This window comes from Pristiophorus japonicus, chromosome 12 (genome assembly GCF_044704955.1).
Source record: "Pristiophorus japonicus isolate sPriJap1 chromosome 12, sPriJap1.hap1, whole genome shotgun sequence".
Taxonomy (NCBI): domain Eukaryota; kingdom Metazoa; phylum Chordata; class Chondrichthyes; family Pristiophoridae; genus Pristiophorus; species Pristiophorus japonicus.
In genome coordinates, this window is record NC_091988.1 from 153,044,770 (window position 1) to 153,058,534 (window position 13,765).

Here is a 13,765-nt window from a genome sequence, read left to right on the forward strand (position 1 = left end):
TATCTCTTGCTGAATGTCCCAGAGGACTGCAGAGTGAATATTAAATAGCAAAGAAGCTTTTAGAATATTTAATTCTTTTTGTATATATGAAATTATAAATTCCTGAGTCAATTTACTTGGGTCTGTATTGTTGAAGACTGATGCAAAGAATGCATTTAGCACATTTGCTAATTTTTGATCTGCTCCCCCATATTTTACACAGCTTACATCTTGAAGAGCATTCTGATTTTTTAATATTCCATCTGTTTTCTACATAACTTAAAAGTATTCCCTATGCTCTTTTTGCCAATATGGCTGTGATTTGGCTATTTTTCTTCACAGTCCTTGAATTGATCGTAAGAATTTTTATTTTCTTTCCATGTCAAAAAGAAAGCTGGCCTAATGTTCTCTTGATTTTATTTTTGTCCATTTATATGACAGCTACTTGTCTGGAAATTCAACTAGAATCATGTCAAATATAAAGGAGATAACATGATGGACCATTCAGGAGTGGGCTCAGATATTAGGGGAATTCAAAGTACAGCTGAATGCGAGGCTGAGAGAGTTTAAGTACAATGGGTCTAATAGCCTTTTCTTGTCCTTCACATTTTATTATGTTCTTTTACTCCAGTCTGGCTATACCTGATGTATGGTCCCTGGTTGTGAATCTAACTGAGGACCAAAAGAGAGCTTCTGCATTATATATTTAAAATATAAATATATTGAGAGCACAAACAGGAGTGACCATGTTCTTAAAACTAACATGGACACTAAAGGTAGAGTCACAAGTTAATAAGGCCATAAAAAAAATACCAAGCACTGGGGTTCATTTCTAGAGGGATAGAATTGAAAAGCAGCGAAGTTCCGTTAAATTTGTATCAAGCCTTGGTTTGACCACATTTGGAGTAATATGCTCTGTTCTGGTCTCCATATTATGAAAAGGATACAGAGGCACTGGAGAAAGTGCAAAAAAAATCACAAGAATGATACCAGAACTGAGAGAATATACTTATCAGGGAAGACTGAACAGGCTGGGGCTCTTTTCTCTGGAAAAGAGAAGGTTGAGAGATGGCATGATGGAGGTCTTTAAGATTATAAAAGGGTTTAATAGGGTAGACGTAGAGAAGATGTTTCCACTTGTGGTGAAAATCCAAAACTAGGGTCCATAACTATAAGGTAGTCACTAATAAATCCAATAGAGAATTCTGGAAAAATGTATTTACTCAGTGTGGTTAGAATGTGGAAGTCTCTACCACAAGGAGTAGTTGAGGCGAATAGCATAGATGCATTTAAAGGGAAGCTATATACCACATAAGGGAGAAAGGAATAGAAGGATATGGTGATAGGGTTAGATGAAGAGGGGTAGGAGGAGGCTCATGTGGAGCATAAATGGCAGTATAGACCAGTTGGGCCGAATGGCCATTTTCTGTGCTGTAGACTCTATGGCCCCAAGTTTCCACATGATTTGCTCCTGATTTTTAGGAGCAACTGGTGTAGAACGGAGTATCTTAGAAATCGGAATTCTTGACATTTAGTTTGCTCCAGTTCTAGTCAGTTAGAACAGTTTCACTTTGGAACAGAATTTTTTTTTCAAAAGGGGGCGTGTCCAGCCACTTACGCCTGATTTCAAAGTTTCGTGAGTGAAAACTTACTCCAAACTAACTTAGAATGGAGTAAGTGAAGATTTTTGTACGCTCGAAAAAACCTTGTCTACACTTTAGAAAATCAGGCGTAGGTTACAAATTAGGCGTAGGGAACGAGGTGGGGGGGGAGGGGGGAAGGGAAGTCATTAAATTCTACAATCAATCCTTAGTTATACTTATACAAATATTATACAAATAAATCCAACCTGAATAAAAATTTATAAGCAAAGATTAAATAAACCATGTTCCTACCTGTGTGAAAGTGCTTCAGGCAGGCCTTTCATGTTGGAGACAGGCAGGGGTGTGGCGTCAGTGTCTCGACGGCAGCGGCAGCAAGCTTCGAGCTGAGCTGCAGTGCTTGAGGTAGGCCTTCATTCTCTTCGTGGCTGGCCGCGAAGAAGCAGCACCGGACGGACCCGAGGCCATTCGGCCATGAGATATCAGCGGCGTCAGTGGCTGGCCGGCAGCCGAAGAATCAGCAGACTGATGTGAGGCCATTCGGCCATGAGATAGCAGCGGCGTCAGTGGCTGGCCGGCAGCCGAAGAATCAACACCTGACCCACCCAGCTCTTTATGGTGCTTGAGGCCATTCGGCCACGCTTTAGGGGCGGCGTTAGTGGCTCGATGGCAGCCGAAGATACAGCAGCAGCCTTCGAGCTGTGAGGGGGACTGAGGCCATTTGGACAGGGAGAGGCAGCCACATCGACAGTTTTATATTTAAATTTGCAGAATGGGAGCTGCATTGTCAACACCACGTATTATTGCAAAGTTGAATTGCCACTCTTATTTCTCCAAACACACAGTCCTTAATTTGCATGCACCAATGCAGCACCGGTTCTGCAAGTTTAGCAGTGAAAAGCAGGTGATTTATTCAGCAGTGCTGCTAAAAGCACTCCCTCACACACAGAAATATAAAAAAAAATTTAATTACAAGCCTTTGCAGGGGTCCAAGAAACAAATCTTCACTTTTTCTGCAGTATTTTTAAAAATGGTCGAGTGCCAATGTTTGTGTGAGACTGCGCGTGTGCGCACGCTCCAACGTGCACGCGCAGGGTTGCTGGCACCACGAAGGCTAATTTAAATTGTACCCGCCCCCTGCTACTTAGAAAATCGGCGCGAGTGTTAGGCTCCGCCCCCTGCTGCGAAGAGCGTGCCGCGCCAAGCAGACATCGAGCTCCAAGGAGCTCGAGAATATCGGACTTTTTTTTTAGGCGCAGTTTTCGGCACGAAAAACAGGCGCCCAGCTCGGAGGTGCGCCGTTTTCGCTGCGGGACGAAACTTGGGGCCAAAGTAAGCCACGTTTCCCACATTACAACAGTGACTACACTCCAAAAGTACCTCATTGGCTGTAAACTCTTTGAGATGTCCGGTGGTCGTGCAAGGCGCTATATAACTCAATTGGGTGATCAGCTCGGCGATCAAAGTGGAAACTTGGAGGCCTATTTTTCCGGCGATGTTTTGGGCCTAGTTTCCACTTTTTGCTCAAAATGGGCGATAGAGGTCCGTTTTGGGCGATAGATGGGCCTTAAATGGGCGGTGTGAAGTGGAAAGTCTAGCCTTATGTCTTTCTTTTTTTCTTTAACTACGAAACGATTAAAGCCACTTTAATTTTATCAAGTGTGTGGGAGCCCTCAGCATTTTTAAACAAGAGTGAAGTCTTTATTCGAGTTAATCTTTATACAGTGGCAATTCAAAGCCTGTGAGGCAGCTCTCCGGCACTGCGAAGCCTCACTTAATTTATACTGTTATTTGTATATTATTACAAAGCAGAAACCACAGTGGTAGTATAACTGCACTCCCAGTCTCATAAATAACTCTATCTGGCCATTTAATGAGAGATGAAGCAAGGGCCTTACTACGCTATTTATGCAGTGGAGCCTCGTCTCCAGTTGTCTTGGATCCCCTTGCCACTGAACCAAGATCTTGTTCCGTCAAGCCCATGTGGTGGCTGGTGTGTAATGGCCACATAATGCACAGGCATCTTACACCATTTAAAATGAGTTCATCTGTCGCCTGAGTACTCATTTTTGATGTGGAAGTGGGCCATCCTTGACCTCGAGGGACTGCCTATGATGATTAGCAAGGTAATAAGATAATAGAGCAACCCAATAATTGCATTTAATGAAGAATTCATTGTGCTTTCAAAATAATTTTCAGAAAATGTACCAAAGCGTGTGGGCATACACCGAGGAGACACCTTTGATATTCCAGCTTGTAGTTAGATCTCCACTGAGATTTGCATGTGGCGTTGCTTGCATAAAGCAAGTTATTAGGCGAGGAAAGGTGGCAGCATAGGTGGTGTCCGCATCATTGGTGCTAACTTTTCTACATTTTCCCCAGCCGCGCAACAAGTGCTAATGTGAAACCTGGGAGATATGCTTATTATGCCAATAGTCAGAAATTAATAAAGTATGACATCAGATCAGATTTGTTTCTGCATGACATGCTAATTACAAAATAGATTTCCCCCATATCTCAAAGATAAGTATTAGCTTTACACATTCTGCAGTGTATAATCATTATTTTAGTAGCAGTGGCATATTAATGAAGTATGATAATTGGTTTAACTTGCATTACAAATTAAGTTAATTGGATATTTCTCTATAAATCAAATGCAATATCTCCTTTCTTTATAAAACTGAGTGTAATTTAGGAAAATGTATAATAAAATATGTTAATTAGATCTAATTCAAAGTTTCAGGTTAAGTTGATTAGAAAATAGACTAACCCATAGAACTGAAACATGACCTGCAAATATTACAGAGTCATTTGCTTTGTTTCATCAAGAAAGTTTCAGGGTTATCACCAGATGAACAAAAAAAGTATGACAAATAAAGCTTTAAAATTTCAATCAATTAATAAATGACAAGATATATAAAACATCACATCAACTTAGGAGTCGCTTCCACACTGCAAACAAATTCTTTTGTCATGCAATGGCTGCCATACTGCACATGGCAATCTCAGACCGAAATGACAGAACCTATCAACACTAATGAGTACATGACAAAACACACCATTATGTTTATTATGATGGCTGGATTGGTTAATGTGTTATGGCTCGGTAAGCAAATCTAGGGTTTCCATTAATGGAGGAGATTATTTAAAGTTTGCAGAAGCTTGCACAAAATCTAAAAGTGCTAAAGAAGAAATATTTCACTGGTGGTATTACTATTTGATGTGTTTTCCGTTGTGTACTATCTGTCCAAATCTCGTGAGTGCAGACAAAATGTCACTATGTTGAGGATATTTACATATTCCAATGCAAGACAGTACACGTAAGAAGGGAGAATGGCACGGTTGTAAGTTAGTACAGTGATGTGGGACATTGCATATAATTTTGAACATAAAAGTAAAATAGCTACATTTTTGCTTAAAACAATGTAGACGTTCCTTATAGAGAAAACGCTATGGGACAGATGTTGGACTTGCTCTTGAAACATAAGAACATAAGAAATAGGAGCAGGAGTCAGCCATTTGGTACCTCGAGCCTGTTCTGCCATTCAGTAAGATCATGGCTGATCTTCGACCTCAATTCCACTTTCCCACCCGATCCCCATATCCCTTGATTCCTCTAGAGTCCAAAAGTCTATCAATCTCAGCTTTGAATATATTCAACGACTGAGCATCCACAGCCCTCAGGGGTAGATAATTCCAAAGATCCACAACCCTCTGAGTGAAGAAATTCCTCCTCATCTCAGTCTTAAATGACTGATCCCTTATCTTGAGATGATGTCCAATAGTTCTAGACTTTCCAGCCAGGGGAAACGATCTCTCAGCATTTACCCTGACAAGCCCCCTCAAAATCTTACATGTTTCAATTAGGTCACCTCTCATTCTTCTAAATGCCAGAGAATTTTGGCCCATTGTACTCAATCTCTCATCATAGGATAACCCTCTCAGCTCGGGAATCAAAATGGTGAACCTTCGTTGTACTGCCTCCAAGGCATGTATATCCTTCTTTTTGATAAGGAGACTAAAACTGTGCACAGTACTCCAGGTGTGGTCTCACCAAAGCTCTGTAGAATTGGAGAAAGATTTTTTTATTCTTGTACACCAACCCTCTTTCAATAAAGGTCAACATGCCATTTGCCTTCCTAATTGCTAACTGTACCTATATGCTAACTTCCAGTGTTTCTTGTACAAGGACCCAAATCTCTCTGAACACCAACATTTAATACAAAAGCAAAATACTGCGGATGCTGAAATCTGAAATGAAAACTGAAAAAGCTGAAATCTCAGTGGGTCAGTTTCTCTCCACAGATGCTGCCTGATCTGCTGAGATTTCCAGCTTTTTCAATGTTTATACCAAAATTTAATAGTTTCTCAACATTTAAAAAAAATATTCGTATGTTTTTCTATTCTTCCGACCAAAGTTACTAACATCACATTTCTCCACATTATACTCCATCTGCCATCTGTTTGCCCATTCACTTAACTTTTCTACATCCCTTTTCAGGCTCTCTATCCTCTTCACAATGTATTGTCCCACCTAGCTTTATATCATCAGCAAACCTGGAAGCGTTACACTTGGTCCCTTAATCTATGTTATTGGTAGATTGTAAATAGCGGAGGCCCCAGCACTGATTCTTGTGGCACCCTGCTAGTTATAGCTCGCCAACCTCAAAACTATCCATTTATCCCTACTCTTTTCTTTCTGTTAACCAATCCTGCAGCCTAATATATTACCCCCAACCTCAAGAGCCCTTATCTTGCATAACAACCTTTTATGTAGCACCTTGTTGAATGCTTTTCGAAATCCAAATTATACTACAACCACTGGTTCCCCTTTATCTACCTGCTAGTTACATCCTTAACAACACTAACAATTTTGTCAAACATGATTTCTCTTTCATAAAACTATGTTGACTCATAAAATCATAATATGATTAGGCAAAGTTTCCTGTTATTACTTTCTTAATAATGGATTCCAGCATTTTTCTGATGACTGATGTCCCTGTTTGCTCTCTCCCTCCTTTCTTGAATGGCAGGGTTACATTTGCTACCTTCCAATCTGTTGGGACCATTCTAGAATCTAGGGAATTTTGGAAGATCACAACCAATGCATCCATTATCTCTGCAGCTACCTCTTTTAGAACCTTAGGTCATAGGCCATTAGGTCCAGGGGATTTATCGGCTTTTAGTCCTATTAGTTTCTCTAGTACTTTTTCTCTACTGATATTAATTACTTTAAGTTCCTCACTCTCATTAGCCTCTCGGTTATCCATTATTTTTAGTATGCTTTTTGTGTCTTCTACTGTGAAGAAAGATACAAAATATTTGTTTCACATCTCTGCCATTTCCTTATTCCCCATTATAATTTCTCCTGTCTCAGCCTCTATGGGACCAATCTTTACTTTCGCTACTCTCTTCCTTTTTACATACTTGTAGAAGTTCTTAAAATCTGTTTTTATATTTCTTGCTAATTTACTGTCATTTTATTTGTTCCCTTTTTATCAATTTATTGATCATCCTTTGCTGATTTCTAAAACCCTCCCAAACCTCAGGCTTACTACTATTTTTCACAACATTTATAAGCTTCTATTAATCTAATACTATCCTTAACTTCTTTAGTTAGCCACCGATGGATGACTTGAGTCATGGATTGTTAATTTCTCAATGGAATGTATGTTTGTTGAGAATTTTGAAAAATTTCTTCAAATATATGTCACTGCTTATCCACCATCAGAGCTTTCAATCTATTTTCCCAATCTACCTTGGCTAACTCACCCCTCATACCTATGTAAACGGGTGGGATGTCAGTGGAACAATTGCTCCGCACACGGAGCCAATGTGAGGCCAGTGCCAAATTCGGTACCAGGTCTCATCTGCATTTAACTGTTAAGCTATGGGTACCAAGCAGGCCTCTAGAAGCAGGTCACCAGTACCACTGGCAATAATGTGGGCTGACTGCAACACTGGCAGCGCCCCTCGGGTAGGTCCTTCAAGGTGGAGAGGCTGGGCCAGCAATAGCCACAGATATTTTGTGGAGGAAGGAGGAGCACTCTTACTCCTTTGGACTCCACAAAATACAATGAGTGTCGACGATTTTGAGCCTTTTTTCACCAGCCTCCAGCAGCCTCTTTCATGACCGCAAGTTAAGTTTCTTTTGATCCAGAAGACCTAGACAGAGCTGACGCCAGCTTCACTTAGTTTCTGTATAATTTCACGTCAGGGTCCTACGGCCAAATCAGCCTGCTGCCTGTTTCAGGCAGGAGCCCTGGGTGACTAAAAGCTGCCTGATTAATTTTGTGTGAGGCTCACTGTTGAGGTCATTCAAGTGCAGGAAATGGAAACCGGATTTTGGACCCGGTTTCGCCAATTTCACGCCAGATAAATAGGTGCAATGATATCCAATTTCTCCCCCAATATCTGTATATACATTAAAGTTTATGAACAATTATTTTTCTTTTATTTTATATTTTGATGAAATCCAAGGTGATAGATGTTGGTACTGGAGAATGGAACACTTCCTAGCTATGGCACTCCAAATTGGCATCATACATTCCAGGACAGATATGCCTTGGTTCAGGTGCATAGTAAAAGTCCTTTTACGGTGCCCTAATAATGGTTCATTTATTTCCATTTGCTAATGTTAGGAAAACAGTTGCAGAGAATATAAAGTGGAGAATCGTTCAACACAAATGGAGGAAAATATAATCCATTATGTTATTTTACATTTCTCATACCTGGCTATTTAAGATTGCCAATTTAGAACTAATTTATATACTTTTGTACTGTCAACTTGTACTGGGATCTGGGCTGATAATTACTATAAATTATAAATAGAAATAGTGTGTTTGGCAGAAGTAGTAAACTCTTATCCAATCATTCTTGTTAGATTACAGAGCTAAATAGAAAGTAGGGTTAATTATAATTCCATCCGCCTGTCTTAAATGAGCAGGACAGGCCCTAAAATGGTATCGGGTCACTTAGTACCTTGTTTATGCTGCTGCTATAGCCACCGCCATCTTGGGTAGGATCCTGAGATGGGTGGCTGCAGCACCCGCCTGTTTTAGGTAGGAGACTACTTGTAATATGGAAATCGGGGTCCTATGACATACATAAGATTGTACTGGGCAGTAAATGGTCTAACCTGCATATTGTAAAGGAACTGCCAGATGCCGCTTATAATATGGGCCAGAAAACAAAATTGTTTTTTGATTGGAGCCAGACGAGCAGGAGTGATTCTCCTGGACCTAGGCTGCTGCTGGCCTGCAAGCAGGCCTGCTTGTGATGACTTCTCTCTGCTGCCACCTCACCCCCAAGGCTCCGACTATCGGTCGAATCAGCATGAGAGCCGAACGATTCCCCATCTTCCCAGAACTGACAAGCTGCAATGGGCACCTGCTTGGCTAACACAGCTCACCGGCAGATTGTAATTGAGCCCCAGGCCTCACACCGGCAGGAACCGACCAATAACAGGAGTACTGTTCTGCTGCACGTCTATTCTCTGCCAGTAGATAAATCGGTCCTAATCTGGTGGTTAACCTGTGTGTCACCCAGTTCCCATTCCAATGGGATTGGCTTTGAACTTTCTTGATTCACTGATCTGCAACAAAACTGCTTTAGTGCAAAAAACCCCCCAAATCTCAAGTTCGCTTATATTCACCAACACTTCATTTTGGCTGGCATGTCAGAATGGCTTGAATTGAATGATTACTAACAAAAAGGTACCACAGCTGAGGTACTGGGAAGGGGTGCTTAAAGCACCTTGCCAGTATGTCTATTCATCAGGCCTGTATTGTGAACTTCGTAATACGTACACGAAGGTTATCAATTTGTTTTAATGATTGATAAACATCAATAAATAAATTCAATGCAACGATCACAGAGGGGATAGTATAGCTGTAAATTTAAGTGCTTTGGCATATAGATAAATACTTCGGAATAGTGCAGAAACAAGTTGTAATTAAGCCAAATATTTATTAGGGAAGAATGTTCACTGTTCCTAGCATATTATGTCAGTGATGCATATTGCACATAACTAATGTGAATGCAAAGCAGTATTCTGTATAGGTATTTGTATGCCCATCTACATCGGCTGAATATTAAAGTTGCTGGCAATTCAACTTAAATGAGTTCCATTTAACAATTAATAGTTTTACCGTACTCTGCAAGGCATATTAATTACATTTGGCCATGAGAAATGTAGAGATCATCTGGTATCTGGGCCATATATTTATAACTCTTTTTAATTATGTTAGAGCATTGAGCCTGGTTATTTTAATTAAATGAAATCTTTCCAGAAGACTGACTCATTTTAATGTGTGCATTATTAGTTTTTTCATTAAATGATTTCAATTGTAAATGAACACATTTGTTTGTTTTCTGTTAATTTGCAACAAAATTTTGCGAGGACTGAAGCAAGGCTTTGTATTTTGTTGGTGATGTTCTGTCTTGAATGAAGTAATTGGTTTGTAAACTGAAACTGATGACCCAATTGACTTGATTAACTTTTAATGAGGGATAATTCTCGAGGGTTAAGTTGTGCAGGGAAAGAGGAGAACAAGTCGGGAGGAAACAGTTATTCACGTTATTCGCCTCTGCAACATAGTAAATAGAAGATATGTGGCAGGGCCTCCCGTTACACAAAATATAAACAATCAGTAGATCCGACTGAATTAGACTTGAGGGCTGAATTGGACTGTGCTGTGATGCTAAGCCCATCAGTTAGATCAATATTGTATTTTTATAAATCTACTAGATTTTTTATTTTTGTCATGATTGCTCTTTGGAAAGAAAGTAGGTGATGGTGTAACTGTATGATAAGGTTGGGGTTTACGAGGGTGGAATTTGGGCACGTTGGAGAGGTGGGAAAAAGTTCCATCTGGATGAAAAAAATAGTTTAGGTGGATGGAGTGGGTAAAATAAATCATCTGGCTTTGAAGGAGCGCGGAGGCTAGAATTAAAAATACACTCTGCTGTATTAATTTGTTTTACAGTCATTCTTATGCATTTGTTTATACGATAGTCCCACTCTCTGGATGAGTCGTCCATTACTGATTGAATTACTCACAGTTCATGCTGCTGTTATACCTGGGCCACTGGCACAAACCAGACAGATGGGGCCATGTATCCATGAGTCACCATGAAATAAATATCATGGAAGAAGGAGGGGGGCTTGTAGCCATAGCTTCCTGCATAAGGAGTACTAAATACAATTTAAGGCTCAAAACAATCTTAGCACATTTTGAATTTTTAGCAGTTTAATAGTGTTTTTCACCAATTGTTAACAGTGGGACTGCTGCAATGCAAAATAATAGTTAAATCCTGCAGGCTCTTTTTTTAATTGAATTTTTAAAGTACATTCAACTCTATATTTTATGAAACCTTTGCACAGTTTAATGATATGGTGCTTGCAGAGGGAGTGAGTTCATGTATCCAGCTTCTTATCCTTGCACTGGAAGCAATATGGGGCGAGGGATTGAGGCATCCTCTTTTTTGGTTTCTGAGGATTAGTGAGGCCTGGGATTGGGGTAACCCCCTGCAACTCACCAAGGCTTCTTCAGCAGCACCTCCCAAACCCGCAACCTCAACTACCTAGAAGGACAAGGGCAGCAGGCGCATGGGAACACCACCACCTCCACGTTCCCCTTAGACTTTCAGCATCACCAAAATTGTCACCTCAAGAGCCCTTCAACTTGCTTGAAGCTCCTCTGCCACTCCAAGTCACACACCATTCTGACTTGGAAGTATATTGCCGTTCCTTCATTGTTGCTGGGTTCAAATCCTGGAACTCCCTCCCTAACAGCACTGTGTGGGAGTACCTTCACCACACGGGCTGCAGCGGTTCAAAAAGGCGGCTCATCGTAATCTTCTCAAGGGCAATAAATGCTGGCCTTGGGGATGGGCAATAAATGCTGGCCTTGCCAGCGACACCCACATCCCAGTAATAAGTTTTTTTTTAAATATGAGTGGTCATGTTGATTGGAGTTTGTTCTTCATAGTCACTGAGTGAGTTACTGCACTGTGGGGTTGGAGGAGGGGATATTTTGTGCTGCGTGAACCTCCAAGAATAGGCCTGATACATATTTCTCCAGTTTCATATCAAGATTAAGCCTTTTGATTGGCATGTGCCCCACATGAGTTTCTACCAAATGTTTGTTGTGGAGAGGGTAGCACGGTATCATAAGTGGGGATTGATGGTTGGGGGGGGGTGGCGGGGTGATGCATCTTGTTGCAGCTAGTAGCAATAATCTCATTGGATGTAAAAACAAGACATTAGATTGGATGGACTGGAAATTCCTCCTCGCAACTCGACTGAATGGACTTTGATGATCTATTCAGGAAGTGGATTACAATCCTGTCTTCACAACCCACCTGCTCAGCTCCTTTGCATTCCCACTCCATTGAAGGCCCAGGCTGGGATGTTCCCTAGCCTCTGCCTTTTGTCCATGGCTGTAGAATCTCTGTTAACATGTGTCAGGATGAACCATGAGGCCCAAATTATACCTGTCCACTAGTTAGCAGACAAATTACACAGCTTTCAGCATAACCAAAATTGTTACCTCCAGATAAGATACTACCTTCAGAGCCCTTCAACTTGCTTGAAGCTCCTCCGCCACTCCCAAAAGTCTCTCATGGATGCATTTTTCACCAAATGTATCATGTTCATGTCCATGACCAAAGATAGGATAGAAAACCTAAAGGGAAGTCTGAGAATGAAATTTGAGCCAAGCATTTTAGGAAGGAGTAGTGGCAAGATGAATGGAGACAGATCTTCAACATTATCACCTGCAGTGAAATGCATGAAGACTGACTCACAATCATATGATGCGCATGCATATACTATACCACATTAAAAACTCCTTACATTTCAATCCTCCATTTCAAACAATGTTGGTGGGATTCTGGCCAAAAGGCAGCTCCTCCACACATGCAGTCATTTTGGATAAAAGTTTGGGAGACCACGGGAACCATGATCGGTCTTCCAGAGGACCCAGCTCAGTGCTTGGTAGTAGGCTTGCCCAGTAGATACTAACCTACTTGCTGTGGAGGGATCTTATCACAACTCCTGCTACTAGAGCAGCCTCTTTCATTAGACATACTGGTAATAAGAACATTTATTTCAAGGAAGCAATATATTGTGCAGTGTTCAATTAATGGGACCTATCCAGTAATGGAACATTTTGGCTTTGTTCTATTAAAGAGCCTACTGTAGCAATTGTTTTCTATTTAAGCAAGAAATAAAGATTTGCATTGATATTGCACCGATTATGATCTCAGAATGTCCCAAAGTGCTTTACAGCCAATGAAGTACTTTTGAAGTGTAGTCACAGTTGTAATGTAGGAAATGCAGCAGCCAATTTGCCCACAGCTAGGTCCCACAAACAGCAATGTGATAATGACCAGATAATCTGTTTTAGTGGTGTTGTTTAAGGGATAAATATTGACCAGAACACCGGGGAGAACTCCCGTGTTCTTTTTTGAAATCCTATCATAGGCAGTCCCTTGGAATCGAGGAAGACTTGCTTCCACTCCTGAAGTGAGTTCTTTGGTGGCTGAATATTCTAATACGAGAGCCACAGACTCTGTCACAGGTGGGACAGATAGTTGTTAAGGGAAGGGGTGGGTGGGACTGGTTTGCCGCATGCTCTTTCCACTGCCTGTGCTTGATTTCTGCATGCTCTTGACGTTGAGACTCGAGTGCTCAGCGTCCTCTCGGATGCACTTCCTCCACTTAGGGCGGTCTTGGGCCAGGGACTCCCAGTTGTCAATGGGGATGTCGCACTGAAATAGAACCATGGCTAACACCTAATAGTACAGTATAGAATACCTATAATGAAGATCTTGAATGTAGTGCACATTTCCTCTAACTGTTTCACCGTTATACTTTGTTAGTAATATTCCTATTATTGTAAAATAGCCCATGACTCACTATAAACAATGCCACAGAAGATATGCTGGTATTTTAAAAGAATCTGCTAAACACAGTTCAAGTTCAGAATGTTCCTGAACAAAACAAATGTATTAAAAGACCTGCTCTTCAAAATAAATACTTCAACATAATTACGTGAAAGTTTTCCTATTTTATGGGCTGAGAATGATTGGACTAAATGAAAAAGAAAAGGAATGAAACAAGCAGAAAATGGTATTGGGAATGAAAATAATTCAATCAATGTACAACATCAAAGTGGCAC

The 13,765-nt window shown here is 40.7% G+C and overlaps 1 protein-coding gene across 2 annotated transcripts in view; it reads left to right on the top strand.

The window, feature by feature from the left end:
- LOC139277017 (docking protein 5-like) overlaps nucleotides 1-13,765 on the top strand; it is a 474,689-nt gene that overhangs the window by 368,633 nt on the left and 92,291 nt on the right. The window lies entirely within an intron of this gene.